This window comes from Bos indicus, chromosome 1 (assembly GCF_029378745.1).
Source record: "Bos indicus isolate NIAB-ARS_2022 breed Sahiwal x Tharparkar chromosome 1, NIAB-ARS_B.indTharparkar_mat_pri_1.0, whole genome shotgun sequence".
Lineage (NCBI taxonomy): Eukaryota > Metazoa > Chordata > Mammalia > Artiodactyla > Bovidae > Bos > Bos indicus.
Window position 1 is genome coordinate 154304929 of NC_091760.1, and position 18016 is coordinate 154322944.

Below are 18016 nucleotides of genomic sequence, written 5' to 3' on the forward strand. Positions count from 1 at the left end.
GTCAGTTGGAACAGCCCAGCCATCGGCCCCCTGACCCCACCTCACACCATCTCCAAGAACCCCTGCTCCCCCTAAAACATGTCCTTCCACCAACTGTACCCCTTCGTGAAGGGGGCAGGCTGCCCTGGCATGGCCCCTTGGCACTGCGCTCACCCACTCCGTTTGTTACCTCCAGCAGAGTGTCCCTCCTGTTCGTCTCACTTCAGGCCAAGTTGTGGATGAGGCACCAGCTGAGAACGGGGACCCACCCAGCAGTGTGCGGGAGCATGGCGTGGCCTGGGCCCCTGGGGGTCGTGAAAGAGCAGGGCTCTGCACAGCTAGGAACGGGGCCAATTGCCTGCCTCGATCACAGCCACGAGCTGGGCGAGGACGCAGGGCGGCCGGGCAGGCAGTGGGTGGGGCTGAGGGTCCACCCCCAGCAGGACCAAGGATGCAGACAACCGTGGCATCCTCGAGAAACAAGCCCCAGCCAGAGGATGGGCCCCCATCCCCAAAGGGACGCCCGGCGCACGTCCTCGGATTCGAGGCGGCAGCGGCAGGGCTTCCCGGGTGGCCCAGTGGTTAAGAACCTGCCTGCCAGTGCAGGGGACGGGGGTCATGACCAACTGGCGGCCGGCCTGCCGGCCAGGACGGACACGCCTGAAGCTGGGCGTAGACTTTGGTTCCACCTGGATCCCCAGTGCCCGGCACTTAGCGAGGATGCCGCACGTTACTCACAGGGTCATTTTCAAGGAGGGTAAGCGTGGATTTCAGCTTGCCCAGGACAGGCCCTATTGTGGTGGCATGCTTATTTAGTTTTCAGGTTTTTTCTTTTTTTAAGTTTTATGACATGGCATTGGTTTCTGCCATACAGCAGTGCGAATCAGCCGTAATCACACACACATCCCTCCCCGGAACCGCCCTCCCCTCCCCAGAACCCCCTCCAGGTCATCTCAGACGGGGCTCCCGGGGCTGCAGAGCAGCCTGCGCAGCTGTCCACCTGACTCCGATGGTGGACATATGTCGATGCCACCTTCCCCTTCTGTGGCCCTCGGTCCCTCCCCCGCTGCGTCCACAGTCCACTCTACACCTGTGTCTCCATTCCTGCCTTGCAAATACGTTCATCAATACCAGTTTTTCTGGATTCCATATATATGCGTTAAAAATAACCTCCCGCTGTGACCCACATATGCCCCGGTTTCATGTCACTGTGCCCTGGGGCAGTGGAGTCCAGCAGCTGCCAGTATTCCTGACTGTCCCCAGGGTCTCTGGGGTGCTGGCCCTGCTGGTGGTCCTGACTGTCCCTGGGGTCTGGGGGTGATGGCCCTGCTGGTGGTCATGACCGTCCCTAGGATCTGGGTGCTGGCCCTGCTGTGGTCCTGGCTGTCCCTGGGTTTGGGGGTGCTGGCCCTCCTGTGGAAGCCTTGGCTACTGCTGCATTTCCTGGCACCCTTTCTCCAGAGTCTCCGTGGGGCCTTGGTGAATCAGGGCAGGGTTGCAAAATGAACTGAAGGGTTCACCTTCAAAACCCTCAGAAATCTAAGCACTGTTTAGAAGTGGGGGTAATTGGTATCGCAGCCAAATTCTTGGAGTAAAAACTGCATCTCACTTAAGAAGGGCTTTGGGAGATTAGTTTGCAAGTAGACCAAGAATAATGTCCACGGGGTCACACAGAGTCGGACTCGACTGAGGACATGTAGACCCAGAAGGAGTCCTGGTTTTTACTTCTGGATAACTTTAGTGAAATAAAATGCAGTTTAATTAAATGTGGCATTTTTAGCTTAGGCTAGCAGAAATTCATAAAGGTATGCGTGCCTGATAAATGCCTATATTTCATTCTCACACCAGAATTCTGAAGCATGTTAATAAAAAGCGCTTCTAGTTCCCTATCTCAGATGAAAGTCTGCAGCATTACTTTGTAAGATTGCTCGAGCTTCTTGGTTTTGTAATCAAGACAGTATGATGCAGAGACCTCTGCTAATAGTGTGTTCTGTGTTTGTAGTATTTAAAACCTGAATCAGCTGTGGGAAGCTGCGTTTGGGGTGAATTTTGTACCTGCTGCGTGATTAATTGTGCATTGGTATCTTGTCACATCTCAGTACTTGGGGCTTACAGCAGCGAGGGGTGGAAATGGTGATGCGAGATGTCCCGGAAGCCTGAGACTGCGTTAGTCACTGGCGGCACAGGCCATGTAAAATGCATTAATGATGAGATTTTGCTGGGTTGTAAAACTGCTTTTCATTTCAGTTTGATGAGCTAATTAATTTGGAAGGGACTCGTGGTTTTAAAAGGGTCCTGGCTGGTTCAGGGGAAATGGCAGGACCAGACCTTCTGCCATCCAAATTGGCATCGCTCTGCTTTCCAAATGCTCTGGATTAATCGCTCGAGCCTTATGGATTCCTGCCATGTAGGCATTGGCATTACTATTGATTTCTTAACCCAAGTGTAGCTTTTAATTTAAAAGAATGGGCCTGCCTTTGGGCATGACAGAGAGCAAGTGATTACTGTTGCTTCCCTCATAGCTCAGTTGGTAAATCATCTGCCAGCAATGCAGGAGACCTGGGTTCGATTCCTGGGTCAGGAAGATCCCCTGGAGAAGGAAAGGGTACCCCACTCCAGTGTTCTTGCCTGAAGAATCCCATGGGCAGAGGAGCGTGGCGGGCTGCAGTCCATGGGGTCGCAGGAGTCGGACACGCCCGAGCGGCTCAGCCACCACCATTGTGGCCCATAGGGAAGCTGTGTTTGTGACATGTCAGCAGCTGTTTGCGTTAGAAAATCTTGTATTTGCATACAACACCTCTATATAGAAAAGTGGTGAGTTGGAAATGGACTATAACTTAAATTTTTTTCAACAAATAAGGAACTTCAATAGTAATAATTTTTAAAAAACTTACTGTGGTAATCATTGCATGATGTACATAAGCGAAATCACTGTGTTGAACACCTTAAACTTTTACAGTGCTGGGGATGGAATTATAGCTCAAGAAAACTGGAAGGGAAAAAATTTGGATTATAACAAGTATAACTTTTTGAGATAACTATAACTATTTAAAAAGTCATTTTAAAAGGATAGAGCTTTCTCTCTGGTGTTTGAAGTGATGAGCCTGTAAGCAGTAATCTTTGAGTTCATTCATTCATTTGGGGGGGTTCATAAATATTTAAGTGTTTTATATCCTTTAGCTCAGTTATTTTAGGCTGTGAAGGCAGAAATACCTACGTGAATGGGCTGTTGATTCTTAAAGTTGTAAAATGAATGAGGCCTCTTTTGATGTGTTGACCTTTTACAGCAGGTGGTGACTTGTCTTTGCACACAAGACGTGCCCTGGGTTATCAGCTTGGTACCTGTTGCTAGTTCTTCATCCGTGGCTCTGACATGTGCGCTCCGGGCTGCAGAGGTCCTCCCAGAGGAGGCCCGAGTCCTCCCCAGGGCTGCTGCTTCCTGGAGTGCTGCAGGGCTCTTCTCTTGCCTGCCTCCCCTTATCTCCCTTTTCCCCAGCGCCCCCGAGCTTCTTCAGACATTGCAGGCTCTGTCCCGTCTCCTGCCTTTGCATCTGCTGTTCTTTCTGATTAAACTCCTCTCCCTTCACATTTCCCCAGGGTCCAACTCAGAGTCATCCCTGGGGTAAGCTGGTGAGGGTCCCATCTCCTCTTGCTTCGCTAAGGAGTTTGCTCCTTCAGAGATCTGTTCCCTTCTCCAGGATCATTCCTTTTCTCTTCTTTCCTGAATAGATCCCTTCAGCACAGAAATCTCTGAGTAAAAAAAAAAAACTCATGTGCTATAACCACTGATTCCTTTCCCTGGCTCCTCCTTTGCCCAGGTAACTGCACTCACCGGCTGCATTGCTTATTAACCGCTGCCTCCAGCTCACGCTAGAGGCCTTCTGGCCTCTGTTACTACCCTGAAACTGCTCTTGCCAGGGTCAACAAAAGTTCTGTGCTTCCTGATCTCAAGCACATACCACTGACTTAACATCAAAGAATGCATTATAACGGGGCTAGAGAGGTGCAAAGACGGGACATACAGCAGAGAAGGTTGCGGAGGTTCGTCCAGCTGTATCAGGGACACCATTAAATGCGAATGGTTGTGTAATACACTCAAAGGCAGAGATTGTCAGAGTGGGCTTTTCTTTTTTTTAAGATGCAGCTATATGCTGTCTATACTTCTGATTCAAATATAAAAATAGTTTGAAAGCAACAGGATGGGAGAAAATGTATTATGCAAGCAGCAACTGTAAGAAAGTGGAGAGCTACGCTGATACTGAGCAAGCTTCCCTTTCTCGATCTTAACCTCTCAGGAGCGTCATTGACTGTTCTTATACAGACACTTTTTTTCTGGCTGTTATAATACCACAGTATTCTGGCCGCTATAATACCTCCAGAATACTAGAAATTACGTTTCTAGCTTCTGCTTTCTTGCCTCTCTTGCTAGTCCCTCTTTTCTGTACCCAACCTAAATTACTAGAATGCATCAGGTTACATCCGAGGCCATCTTTTCAGACTCTCCTCCTTCACTGGGTAATTTCCTGGGGCCATCAAAGTGCTGTGGCTTGTACATTTGTAGGCTTGGCCTAACACGGCCTCTCTCCTACATTTGTAGGCTTGGCCTCTCTCCAGATTTCCAGATTCATATATTTAACCACATAATTGACATCTTCACTTGGATATCTAGAGGCATCTCAAACTTACCATATTCAAAATAAAACTACTGATCTCCCCACTCAAAAAACTACTCTTTCGTCTTCCCCATCTAACTAAGTGGCGTTATCACGCACCATTTGATCAAGCCAGAAGCTTGGCAGTCATCTCCGATTCCTCCGTCTCACTCGTGTGCCGTGTCAGTCTGCCAGCGGGTGTCGTCAGCTCTGTCATTTAAGTCATCTTGAAACCGTCTCTCTCTCTCCAGCTCTGCCGTCACCACTGTGGTCCCAGCTACCACCATGCTTTGTCTGGGGTTCTGTGGTTGTCTTTTCACCACGAACATCTCCCTGTCTCCACTCTTACTTCTTTCTAATCCACTCTCCTCTGGGCACCGTTTTAAAAGAGTAAATCAGACCACAAAGCTCTCCTTTAAGCCGCTACTCTTAGGGTGACATCCAGACGCCTTCCTGTAAGATGCTGCAGGGTCTGGCCTCTGCGCCTCCCCATGGCCTCCTTCAGGCTCCTCCAGCTGACTGCAGCCGCTCTGGCCACGTTTCAGCGCTGGCGTGCTCAGGCCCGTGTGAGCCTCGGGGTCTCTGCACTTGTCACTCCTTCTCGAGGGCAGAGTGGAGTGAGTGGCAGAGGGCAGATCCACCAGCAGGCAGCGTGTTGGAGGGGTCTGTCCAGAAACCTGAGTGAAGACCTGGAAGAAAGGGGAGGCATGGAGCCCCCAGCCCAGCTGGAGACTGGGGATCCTTGGAGAAGAGCTGTAGGGATTTTTGGCTGAGGGTTGCAGGACAGGGAAGGGGCCTCCAAAGCCTTATGGGCCTTGAGCGTGGGACTCATGGTTTATAGCAGTAGTTGCTAGGTTGGGCAAGCATGGAAGGAAATATTAGGACTTCAGTTTAATTTTGTGAATGTTTTCCAGCATGTACAATCTGTTAATAGATAGCACATGTATTTAATTTATAAATAAATAAACAAACAGTTTAGCAGACTGGTCAGTAATGAGATCGTGTAAATGAAAAGCACTTTGTTGTTTTTTTTAAATAAGTGCTTTGAATTTGTGAAAATCTCCAAACAAAAGAAAAGGCCAGAAGCAGATGACTTCACTGGTTCTACCAAACATTTGGAGAAGAATTGACACCAATCCTCAAACTCTTCCTTTGTATTTCTGTGTTATCTATTGTAACATTGATTTCTGATTTTATCTGAGTTGTCTTTCTTTTTTTCTTGGCAAGTCTAGCTCAAGGTCTGTTTATCTTAAAAAAATAAAATAAAACAGCTCTTAGTTTCGTGAATCTTCTCTGTTGTCTTTTAATGTCAATTTCCTTTATTTCTGCTCTCCTCTTCGCTGTTTCCTTCTACCAACTTTGTTTTTAGTTTGCTCTTCATTTTCTAGTTCCTTGAGGTGTGAAGTTAGGTTGTTTATTTGTAATCGTTCTTATTAATGTAGCCATTTGTGCTTATGAAGTGCCCTCTTAAAACTGTTTTTGCTGCATCCCATAAATTTTGGTCTGTTGTATTTCCATTTTCATTTATCTCAGGTATTTTTTATTTCTTCTTTGACCCAACAGTTGTTCAGTGGCATATTGTTTAATCTCCACATGTTTGTAAAGCTTCCCTGTAAGTGATTTTTAGTTTTGTACCATGGTGGTCAGAAAAGATACCTGATACGATTTCACTCTTAAATTTATTAAGTCTTGTTTTGTGACCGAGCACGTGACCTGCCCTGGAGAATGTTCCATGTGCGTTTGAGAAGAGTGTGTGTTCTGTTGCTTCTGGATGGAGTGCTCTGTTAGGTATCCCTCAAGTCCATCTGGTCTCAGGTGCCGTTTAAGAACAATGTTTCCTTATTGACTTTCCATCTGGAAGATCTACCCATTGATGAACCATGGGGTATTAAAGTCCCTTACTGTTACTCTGTTGCTGTGTATTTCTCTCTTTGGGGTCTGTTGAAACTTACTTTCTATATTTAGGTGCTCCATCCAGTGTTGGGTACATGCATATTTACGAGTGTCATATCCTCTTGTTGGATTGACCCCTTTATCACTGAGATAAAAATTCATCAGAAGGTGTTACTGTTCTGACTGCTTGAATTGGTCCAGCCAGGGGTTATAGAATATAAGATATGGCCCATTCCTGCAGAAAGTTTACTTTCTATTTGAGTAGATAAGACTAACCCACATAAAACAGCTGGAGATCTGGCTATAATTAAGTGTCAAATTCGGAGGCAGAGACTATAAATACTCTATGAGTTTGGAGAAGACACAGCATTGAGGCCTGGACTACTACAGGGACATGAATGGCTTGGGACTGAAAAGAATATTTTGTGGAAAGCTGTTTCCCTTTTGTAGGATTTGTGCTTTTTTTCCCCCTGATACTCCCACCCCACAACACATACACTAATTTCATATGCAAATAAACCATTGGGTTAAAAAAAAGGTTGAAAGAAGGGTTTTTTTTTTTTTTCCCTTCAAGATAAGATAGAAAATAATAAGCAAGAGGGTGGCATAAAAATACTGTTGGTGAAGCAATTTTCCTTTAGACTTTTAATTTTAAAGTAGCTGTGGAATTATTAAAATCCCTGACTGAAGGATCTGCTGTCTTCTTTGTTGTGATGGATATAGCCCACAGAGTAGCTTTTCCTGCACGCGGATCTCTGCAGAAGCTTTGCTTCTGACTCTTGACTGCCCTGGACTGCCATCACCTTCCTCTCAATGCAGTGATGGATGTGAGGATTAAAAAATGAGGAAAATGAATTCTTCCTCCTAAGCTACTCTGACGTTGTGAAAAATCAGCACGATTTAGGGGGAAAGCTGTGACTGAGAAGGTACTCAAGTTAGTAGCTAAGAACTCACATTACGTGATTCGACTTGCATACCTTTTAAAATTCAGTATGATTTAGCAGACGGTTATTAACAACTAAGGTTATATAACCACATCTCAAAATAGCTCTGCAGTATAGGAAGCCTGTGGTCCGCAGGCTTTATAATGTGCTAAATAAGGAATTATCATATACACAGCTGAGAAACACGGACAGGTTTCAGAGTGGGCCACTTAAGCACCGTTATTACAGATTATGAGTTGAAATTCATTAGTATGAGTATTTTCGCTAGAATGTAGAGTAGCACAAGTGTAGTTTACAGGGGCTCACTACTCACCCTTAAGGTTTCCATTACTGGAGAAAACCAATGAATTTTATTGCAGTTTACATTTGACACATATATAGATGACGGTTTTGTAAATTTACTTTGAATAAATAGTTTGTTTATTCAGTAGAAAGTGTTTCACCAAAAGAATGTTGTCTTGAAAGTATTATATTCCATTATGGTCCACTGATTTTATAATTAAAACCCCAGTGTTTTAAAAGCAGGTGTAAACTATTGCATTGAATGATTTGGAAGCTTTAATCTGACCTGGAAAACTTCATTTTACAGGAACTGGGACTCTATCTTCTTTACGTGTAGTTGTTTTGAACACTGTAGGAAATGATATGGGAGTATGAGGAAGAAGGAATCATCTGAAAAATTCTGATCAGAGGGTGCTTTGAGTGGTCATTGGATTATTTCTTAGATAAAACTATTATGGGGATCATTGCTTCAAAACTTTAAAAAATGATTTGGCTGGCTGGGTCTTTCAAGGCTGCACAGGCGTTTCCCTAGCTGCGGTGAGCAGGGCTACTCTCCAGTTGGGGTGTGTGGCTCCTCGTTGCGGTGGCTTCTGCTGAGGCTCACGGGTGCCCCGGCTTCAGTAGCTGTGGCTCGTGGGCTCCGTGGTCGGGGCTCCCGGGCTCCAGAGCACAGGCTCAGCAGGTGTGGTGCAGGGGCTTAGTTGCTCCGCAGCGTGTGGGATCTTCCGGGACCAGGAATCGAACCCGTGTCTCCTGCATTGGCAGGCAGATTCTTTACCACTGAGCCACCAGGGAAGCCCAGCAGTTTTTATATGTGAATAATTATATGTGAGTTAAATTGTAAGTGTCGCTAAATTGATGGGATTTAAAATTAACAGGTTATTTTTAAGAAAGGACTTATTTCTTTGTTCTTTCTTGACAAGGAGAGTACAGCCTTCTGAAGCTTCATTTTGACATGGCGTTTGGCTGTTTTGCCAGGTTCTCAAGGTATCTTGTGCATCGCATCCATTTGGTTGTGCTGGAAACTTCTACGGTAGCGTTAAGTAGTGGCTTCAGTTAAACAAGGCCCAGAGAGAGTGCTGTGCACCCTGATCTTCTGGGAGGGGCTGCTGCTGCTGCTGCCGCTCAGTCGCTTCCGTCGTGTCCGACTCTGTGCGACCCCAGAGACGGCAGCCCACCAGGCTCCCCCGTCCCTGGGATTCTCCAGGCAAGAACGCTGGAGTGGGTTGCCATTTCCTTCTCCAATGCATGAAAGTGAAAAGTGAAAGTGAAGTCGCTCAGTTGTGTCCGACTCTTCGCGACCCCATGGACTGCAGCCTTCCAGGCTCCTTCCTCCATGGGATTTTCCAGGCAAGAGTACTGGAGTGGGGTGCCATCGCCTTCTCTGGGATGGGACTAACGTTCCACAAATCCTAGGTGATTAGAGTACGGCAGTGACACATTTATGATAGTGTTTATTCTTCTTTGATGAAGAAGTTCTTTCAGCCTGAAATGTATTTATTCAGTTCAGTTCAGTCGCTCAGTCGTGTCCAACTCTTTGTGACCCCATGGACTGCAGCATGCCAGGCCTCCCTGTCCATCACCAACTCCTGGAGTTGACCCAGGCTCATGTCCATCGTATCAGTGATGCCATCTAATCATCTCATCCTCTGTCGTCCACTTCTCCAGGCTTCAATCTTTCCCAGCACTAGGGTCTTTTCCAATGAGTCAGTTCTTTGCATCAGCTGGCTGAAGTATTGGAGTTTCAGCTTCAGCATCAGTCCTTCCAATGAATATTCAGGACCGATTTCCTTTAGGATGAACTGGTTGGATCTCCTTGCAGTTAAGCGGGGTCTTACATAGAGTATATAAAAATTCAGGCAGTGTTTAGAGAACTTTCCCAGTATGACCTCATATTATCATTATAACAACCCTATGAAGCGGGGACTGTAAATAACACGTGGGGTGCAGGCATTTTTTAATCCCTATTTTACAGGTGGGAAATCTGAGGGATGGAGAGCATGCAATGCTAGCTCCCATCTGTGGCCCATCACATTTCCATGGGTAATTCCTAAACTAGAAAGTCTATAGACTGCTGGATTATTTTGTTCTGCCTTGGAATAAAGACCATTTCACAGCTATAAATAAGAGCTCTTTTGCGATTGATTGACTTTGCTGTTTTTAATTAGCAAAATTCCATTACTTATATCCATAAATGATGTCGTTTTCCCTTTCCTGTCTCTTAGTCCATCATTTCTCTTTTGGATAACCTTAAAATTACCTTTACAATCCTATAAAACTTTTATCCTTTGCCTTTAACATTTAAGGTTGACATTCTTTCTTACGAAATGATAAATCTTTTCCTTTATCTTCTAAAATTTATGTTAATAAGGCCAAGATTCTAAACTTCTTAGAAGAAGTGAGATGGGTTTGCAAATTACTTTCAGAATTCAATCAGTTTTGTGCAGCCTCTGAAACTCACCTGTGACTCCTTACAGACCTACATTTTCATTAGGGACACCTTCATCTGGGGAATTAGAAGGAAATATAGGGGCTACCGCCCTTTAAAAGAGAATCCGTTTTCTCATCAGAGTATTCGTTGCATGTAGCACATTTGCAAGCAAGATCTAGTAGACAGCCTGTGGGTAGATGTGAGTGGGTCACCTGTGATCCGTTTGAACGATAGCTTGTACCTCCTTTCCTCGGTATTGGTTAGATGTGAGTGGGTCACCTGTGATCCATTTGAACGCTAGTTCTTACCTCTGTTCCTCGGTATTGGGTAGATGTGAGTGGGTCACCTGTGATCCATTTGAACGCTAGTTCTTACCTCCGTTCCTCGGTATTGGGTAGATGTGAGTGGGTCACCTGTGATCCATTTGAACGCTAGTTCTTACCTCCGTTCCTCGGTATTGGGTAGATGTGAGTGGGTCACCTGTGATCCATTTGAACGCTAGTTCTTACCTCCGTTCCTCGGTATTGGGTAGATGTGAGTGGGTCACCTGTGATCCATTTGAACGCTAGTTCTTACCTCCGTTCCTCGGTATTGGGTAGATGTGAGTGGGTCACCTGTGATCCGTTTGAACGGTAGTTCCTACCTCCGTTCCTCGGTATTTCACTTTCTTTTTTACTCTGGCCACCTTAAACTTTTCTCTTTGTATGTGTTTTCAGCAATTTGACTCCAGTAAGATAAATCCAGGAGCGCATGTATGTATCATCGTGCTTGAGTTTCTTGGATCTAATTTTGGGAAATTCTAGGACATTATTTCTTCTCATGCTGTGTCTCTCTTATCCTCCTGGGACTCAGTTTTCACAAATGTTCTGCAACAACTCTGGGGTGTGCTGTTTTACGTTTTTTACTTTTAAAATCTCTTTGTGTTTTATTTTGGATAATTTCTGTTGACACCTTTTCAAGTTTACTGACTCTTTTCTTGGCTATGTTCAGTCTGCTTATAAGCCTATCAAAGGAATTCATCAGCTCTGATATTTAGAGTTTTTAAATAGCATTTCCATTTAACTCATTTTTCTAGTTTCCATCTTTCTGCTGAAATAGCCCATTTTCGTGAATAGCTCCTGAATATTGTCTCTGCCCCCCATTCTTTTGTATATTAACATGAGTTGTTTTAGAGTCCCTGTCTGAAAGGTCTAGGTTACCTCTGAGCCTGACTGTTCACTGCTTCGTCTCTTAACAGTGGATTTTTTCCTTACCTTGTGTGTGTGTGTATGTGTGGTATAATTTTTATTGAATGCTAAACATCATGTTTAATGGAGACCGAGGTAAATAATATCTATGCTCAGAAGTGAACGTGCCTCTTCTTCTTCTAGGTCCTTCTTGTTTGGGGAAGTTGAGTCACTCTGGTCAATAACTGATCTGGGCTTGTGTTTTAAGTTGCCATTGTTACCTTGAGTGTCCCACTCCTTCAAAGTCCTCTACCTGCGGGCCATGCCAACATGGCCTTGTGTCTAGGCGGGGACTGGGGTCCTGGGGGGGTCACACGAGGTTCCTGCTCTGCCATCGGCTTTCAGCTGCAGATGCATGTGTCAGAAAGAGGTGTCTTTCCGTGGTCTTGCACCTGCCCCAGGGTACACCGCTTACTACGTGGTGCTTGGCCTCTGCCGGACTCAAGGGGATTCTCAGTCCTCCCGATCTAGTTTCAGTCTTAGGCAGCCGTGTGCAGCTGGGCTTCAGGGCTGGGACCTTGTGGGCACCCCGTCCTGCTCCCTGAGTCACCAGGCTCTGCTGTATCCATGGCGCCTTTCCCCCTTCTGCTGGTGGTGGCAGAGTTCTGCGTTATTGGTGCAGGCTTCCCAATCCAAGGGGCGGTAGGTCTTGGTCCACGAGCCTGCAAAAGTGGATAGATTTTGCTTCTGCCTTTCCCCGAGTGGCCCAGGGGGAAAGCGGGCTTGCCGCAGTTTCCACTGTGGCTTAGGCTTAAGGCTTTTGCTTCTGGATGGGAGCGGGGCTTGGGGAGTGGTCAAGTTCCATGGTGACCCCTTCACCTGCTGCATTCCTGGGCCCTGGAGAGGGGCTCCCTCCCGCTGTGCCTCCATCTTCCTCGGGAGCAGCCCATGAGGCTTCCCTGGGAGTGCCGTCTCCCCTGTGTGTGGGGCTCCCAGTTACCCAAGCTGATGCAGTAAGCAGCACGCACTTGGCCTTCAGGGTTTCCTTACAATTGTAAGTGATTTCTCGTATGCGCTTCCGTGACGGCCCCCACTTCCTCCCGCGCTCTGCAAACTGTGAAACGACAGTGTCTGTGTCTTTCCTGTCCTCAGAGGGGCTTCCACTCCTTGGCATTCAGGTCCCTCGTGACCACGGTTCTCTGATGGGTGTAAGAAAGGTGGTGACTTTGTTGACAGCCTGGTTTGTTTCTTGCCAAGTGGGAACAGCGTTCCCTTCCGGCTTTCTGCATCGGAAGCTGCCATCGGAGCTGGACCCGCCTGCCATGGGGACTGTCCCGACACCCGCTGGCTCCCGAGCCATCAGCAGGTCGGTGAGGGGTGCATCCGCGGGCCGAGCAGCTTTCTGTCGCTCACAGCAAAGGGCCCCTCAGTGTGAGCGGGAGGCAGCAGTTGGCCGTACCTTGCTTTCCTTCAAGTCATTTTATTCTTTGTTGGTTCATCTGACGTGGTGAAATGACCTTCCGAGTGACTGGTTTTGCTCCAGATCTTTGCTTTTCTTTTCCTTTTTGCTCATCTTGGAGAGCACATCAAAGTTTTAAAGATGTATGAGAAAACCTTGCAAGGTAACCCTGATGTGCCCAGCATGACGTATTCCTTCAACTCAGAGCTATTGTTATTGAGCTGCAGAAAGGTCAGGCCTTGCTGTGCCTTTTTATGGGGCTGCAAGTTGCTTCTGGGGTGTTTTGTTTTGTTAAAGATAGATGTTTCTCTAACTCAGTGTTTCTAAACTCGCTTTCATTCCCAGACTCCCTTCAATAAACATAAAGATCTCATAGTCTTGTCTAATGTTACTTACAAATCAGATTAAATAACTGAACTCACACAAACCAGAAGGGAAAACGCTGGTCTGTCCTCGGCTCTGCCGCCCACAAGAACCACACAGGAACCTTCTGCAGGGGTATGAATCTCGGTGTTGATGTGCCATTTTCTCGTGGTGTTTACTGAGACACTCCCTGATAGCCCCACTGGTAAAGAATCCGCCTGTGATGCAGGAGACCTGGGTTCCATTCCTGGGCCGGGAAGGTCCACTGGAGAAGGGATGGGCTGCCCACTCCAGTGTTCTCGGCCTTCCCTGGTGGCTTATCTGGTAAAGAATCTGTCTGCAATGTGGGAGACCTGGGCTCAATCCCTGGGTTGGGAAGATCCCCTGGAGAAGGGAAAGGCTACCTACTCCAGTATTCTGACCTGGAGAATTCCATGGATGGTATAGTCTACGGGGTCGCAAAGAGTTGGACACGACTGAGCGACTTTCACTGTCTCTCGCAATCAAACAGAAAATGGAAAGAAATCAGCTAGAAATACAGGAGGGAGACCTCCCTGGTGGTCCAGCAGTTGAGAACCTGCCTTGCAATGCAGGGGATGCAGGTTCGATCCTGGGCTGGGGAGCAGGAATCCCACGTGCTTCGGAGCAGCTTGGCTGCACGCGGTCTAGGTGGGAGCCCGCGTGCTGCAGGTGCTGACGCCCAGGCACTGAGGAGCCCGTAGGCCAGCTCTGAGCCCCGCCACGACTGGGGGTCCGCGCTCTGCAGATCCTGCCTGATACAAGGAAGACCCTGCGGGCCACCGCTGAGCCCCACCACGACTGGGGGGTCTGTGCTCTGCGGATCCTGCCTGATACAAGGAAAACCCTGCGGGCCACCGCTGAGCCCCACCACGACTCGGGGTCCATGCTCTGCAGATCCTGCCTGATACAAGGAAGACCCCGCGGGCCACTGCTGAGCCCCACCATGACTGGGGGTCCGTGCTCTGAAGATCCTGCCTGATACAAGGAAGACCCCGCGGGCCACCACTGAGCCCCACCACAACTGGGGGGTCCGTGCTCTGCAGATCCTGCCTGATACAAGGAAGACCCCGCGGGCCACCGCTGAGCCCCACCATGACTGGGGGTCCGTGCTCTGCAGATCCTGCCTGATACAAGGAAAACCCCGCCGGCCACAGTTGAGCCCCGCCATGACTTGGGGGTCTGTGCTCTGCAGCGAAAGATCCTGCCTGATACAAGGAAGACCCCACAGGCCACCGCTGAGCCCCACCATGACTGGGGGGGTCCGTGCTCTGCAGCGAAAGGTCTTGCCCGATGCAAGGAAGACCCCGCAGGCCACCGCTGAGACCCGACACACCCAAATACATGAGTAATTTTGAAAGGAAAAAAAGAAGGACATACAAGAGGAATGCCGTGGGACTCGGGAGGCCTGTCGCTCCCAACCGGGCAGCAGCTCCTGGTCCTTGAGGCCAGGCTACGGCTCCTCGGGTGAGCATCCCCTTCTCCAGGAGGCGCCTTGGTGGTTGCGTCGGAACCGAGCCCCTTGGCGCCTGCAAGAGAGTGAGGCCCGTGTGCGTATCTCCTCACTCCCGGATGAGAGTGAAACGCCCACCCCTGTTACGGACTGCGCCCTCTGAAATACCCTATCAGCGCTCATTTTAGAGGCGAAAAGGTAGTGACAAGCTTCTGTTACATAAAGTAGGCAGTCTTGTTAGAAGTAGGTATGTTTTTCCACTGGGCTCTGTGTGGCCACTTCCCTGTATAATGTTAGGTATAAGTTCTGTAAAGGTTCTCACTCCTCCTGAGTTCGCTGTGGTGCGGGAGAGCTTGCGGGAGAGCTTGCTTATGGCCTCTTTCCAGCTCGCTGCTTTCACAAAATTGTTCCTGGTCCTGAAGTGTTATTCTCGATATGTGTGGGTTAAATGTATAAATGAATCTTTCAGCCTCTGTCCCACTCAGAATTTTGTGATCCTGTATTGAGAATTGAGAATTTCAGGGTTGGCGCGCAGGCGGGTTCTTTTGGTAGCTGGTTTTCTTCTACACGAGACCTCACGTTTGTGTCCCTTCTCTTGGAATGAAGAGTGCTGATGGAGCGGCAGAGGCGCACCGGTGGCCCAAGCCTATCTACAGGCTGTGGCTCTCACCTCCCAGAAGCTCAGGGGACCATGCTTACAACACTCAGAGCCAGTTCTGAAACCTCACCTGTACTGTTTTTAAAAGTATTTGGAGGCATCTCCATCTCCGCAGAAAAGTGTGTCTTTTTACTCTGGCGTTAGGAGATTGAGTGAACCTAAGTTGTATGCGTTTAGTTTTCCTTTAGTTAAGGAACTGTGGGTGTAGCACATAGGGTTTCATCACTTTTTTAACTTTAAATTTGAGCTCACTAACATTCAGAGGCAACGTAGAAAACAGATTCCAGTTCTGCTGCAGACGAGCTGCTTAGCTGAGGCACATGATCTCTGCTCAAAGTGAAAACCAGTGGAAGTAAATACAAGTGGGACCAAGATTCTGGGACAGTAGAGGCGAGGAAGACAATAGCGAAGATCAGAGAGACTACAGGCTACTGCTTAGGAAAGATAAAACGGGTAAACCTTCAGCCAGACTCATCGGGAAAAAAACGGAAAGGGCTCAAGTCAATAAAACTGGAGATGAAAAAAGATTACAACTGACACCGCAGAAATACAGAAGATCAGAAGAGACTACTGCAAGCAGCTCTGTGCCAATAAAACGGACTAGCCGGAGGAAACGGGCTCGTCCTTAGAAAGGTAGAGTCTCCGGAGCAGGAGGAAAACAGAGAGTGTGAACAGACCAATCGCGAGCACTGGCCTGGAGCACTCCCGCAGACAGAAGGTTCTGGGGCAGACTCGGCAGGCGGGGGCCTGGGTCTCCCCCTCCGCGTGCACGCCCTTCCTTTCTCGGGGTGCCCTCATGTCCTGCCGCCGCCTCCAGCCAGGGGTCCTGGTCCCGCCCGGGATGAGGGCCAGCTCCCGCCAGCTCCCCGTTGTTTCTAGGCACGCACCCTTCTCCAGCGATGCTTTCTCATAGGTTTGTCTGCCGGCGGGGAGGGAGAGACAGCCTCCATGTGCTGTAGAGAGAACAGGGGTGGTTCTTGGCGACAGCCGATGGTGGGGAAGGAGGGAGGCGCGGTCTCTGCCTCAGCCTGGACTTGGGGGGGGCCGTCTTGTGCCTGTGGCGGGGTCAGAGCCCTGAAGTCACCCAGCAGAGCCTGTGAGGAGCAGGGCCGTGTTTCTGCCGCCACGAGGATGCAGCTGAAGCCACCGCTTGTCCCGTGGATGTGGGCATGCAAGCGCGCGAGGATGGTACTAACCTGCTTTGAAACTTGGCTTTTCCCTCTGAATAGCAAGGAGGTTCCAAACATGTTGTTGTAATAAATTAGAAAGTGGTGGTCCAGCGTTAAGCGATTTGTTGAGAATGGCAGAATAAATGATCACAATGCTGAGAAAATGCTGTATACTTATTTCAGTGAATAAGTGGGTCAGTACCTCCATTTATCTTTGTGATTCCTTTTTACTAGGGGCAGCTTTGAGATATGATTTATAAAAATTATAAATGTACTTAATTAGCGTGTTGTCCTTATGAAAGGTGAAAGCGTGTTGTTGAAGGTAAAGATAACCCTCACTCTGAAACTCATGCATTTCTTTCATGCCCTTATGCATGGCTGGTTATAACCTTAATTTCATGCCAACTTAAATAGATAGAATACAATCTAGATTTAAAGGATTGGAACAGCTATAGTACAGCATATCTTATGGATACCATTACTGCAGTTTTAATCTCTTCTGCACTTGATTGTTCTAGCATACAGCTGTAAAGAAATACTGTGCCATCCAGCTTTTCTATTGTATCTTGGCATTCATATCACAAAAGCCTCTCTGGTTCATTTTGAAACTTTGAGGGAAACGATACCTGTGTGATTTAAAGTTTAATTACTTAACTTCTGCAAATTGCTTTTCGAAGTATAGGTATTTGAAAAATAAAAGTGGTTTTAAATTTCAGACCTAATGAATAGCTTAATCACTTTTCAAAATGTAGAAGTTTTATTCAAAATAGATTCTCTCAAGGGCAGGAAAGTTAGAATGCCTTGCCTTTGTATGAGATTTTGCATGCTCTTTACTTTATTGCCATGAAAGTCATATAATCCCAGTCTTTCTCTCTGTTTCTTATTTATGAATATAATGACTTACTGAAAATTGATCACTAATTTCATATACCTCCTGAAAGGCAGTATCAAGTTTTAGGTTTAAACTGTGAAAGATGTAGTGAGGCCATTTGAGCATTTTTTTAAAATAAAATAATTAAGACGTCTGTACAGGGAAAGAACTTAAATACACACATGGATGTGGCGTCAGCCCCTCATGGTGGACACCACCGCATCATGCAGGGAAGCTGAGGAATGACGCAAAGCGCCATAGATGTAGGTGCTGCCTGACGTTCTCACTTGCTGCGGCTAAGTCGCTTCAGTCGTGTCCGACTCTGTGCGACCCCATAGACGGCAGCCCACCAGGCTCCCCCGTCCCTGTGATTCTCCAGGCAAGAACACTGGAGTCGGTTGCCATTTCCTTCTCCAATGCATGAAAGTGAAAAGTGAAAGTGAAGATGCTCAGTCGTGTCCGATTCTTAGCGATCCCATGGACTGCAGCCCACCAGGCTCCTCCGTCCATGGGATTTTCCTGGCAAGAGTACTGGAGTGGGGTGCCAGTGCCTTCTCCTGGTAGTGTTAACAGTCTGTTACTGTTAGGAGACTTGTTCTAGACACTTATCTGGTGCACAGGAGCAGGCTTTAATAAATCGAAGTCCAGAATTTTAGAAGCACCGCCACCCGAAGTCTG

The 18016-nt window shown here is 47.6% G+C and overlaps 1 protein-coding gene across 7 annotated transcripts in view; it reads left to right on the plus strand.

The window, feature by feature from the left end:
* PLCL2 (phospholipase C like 2) overlaps window positions 1-18016 on the plus strand; it is a 211539-nt gene that overhangs the window by 103071 nt on the left and 90452 nt on the right. The gene's annotated exons all lie outside the window — the stretch shown is intronic.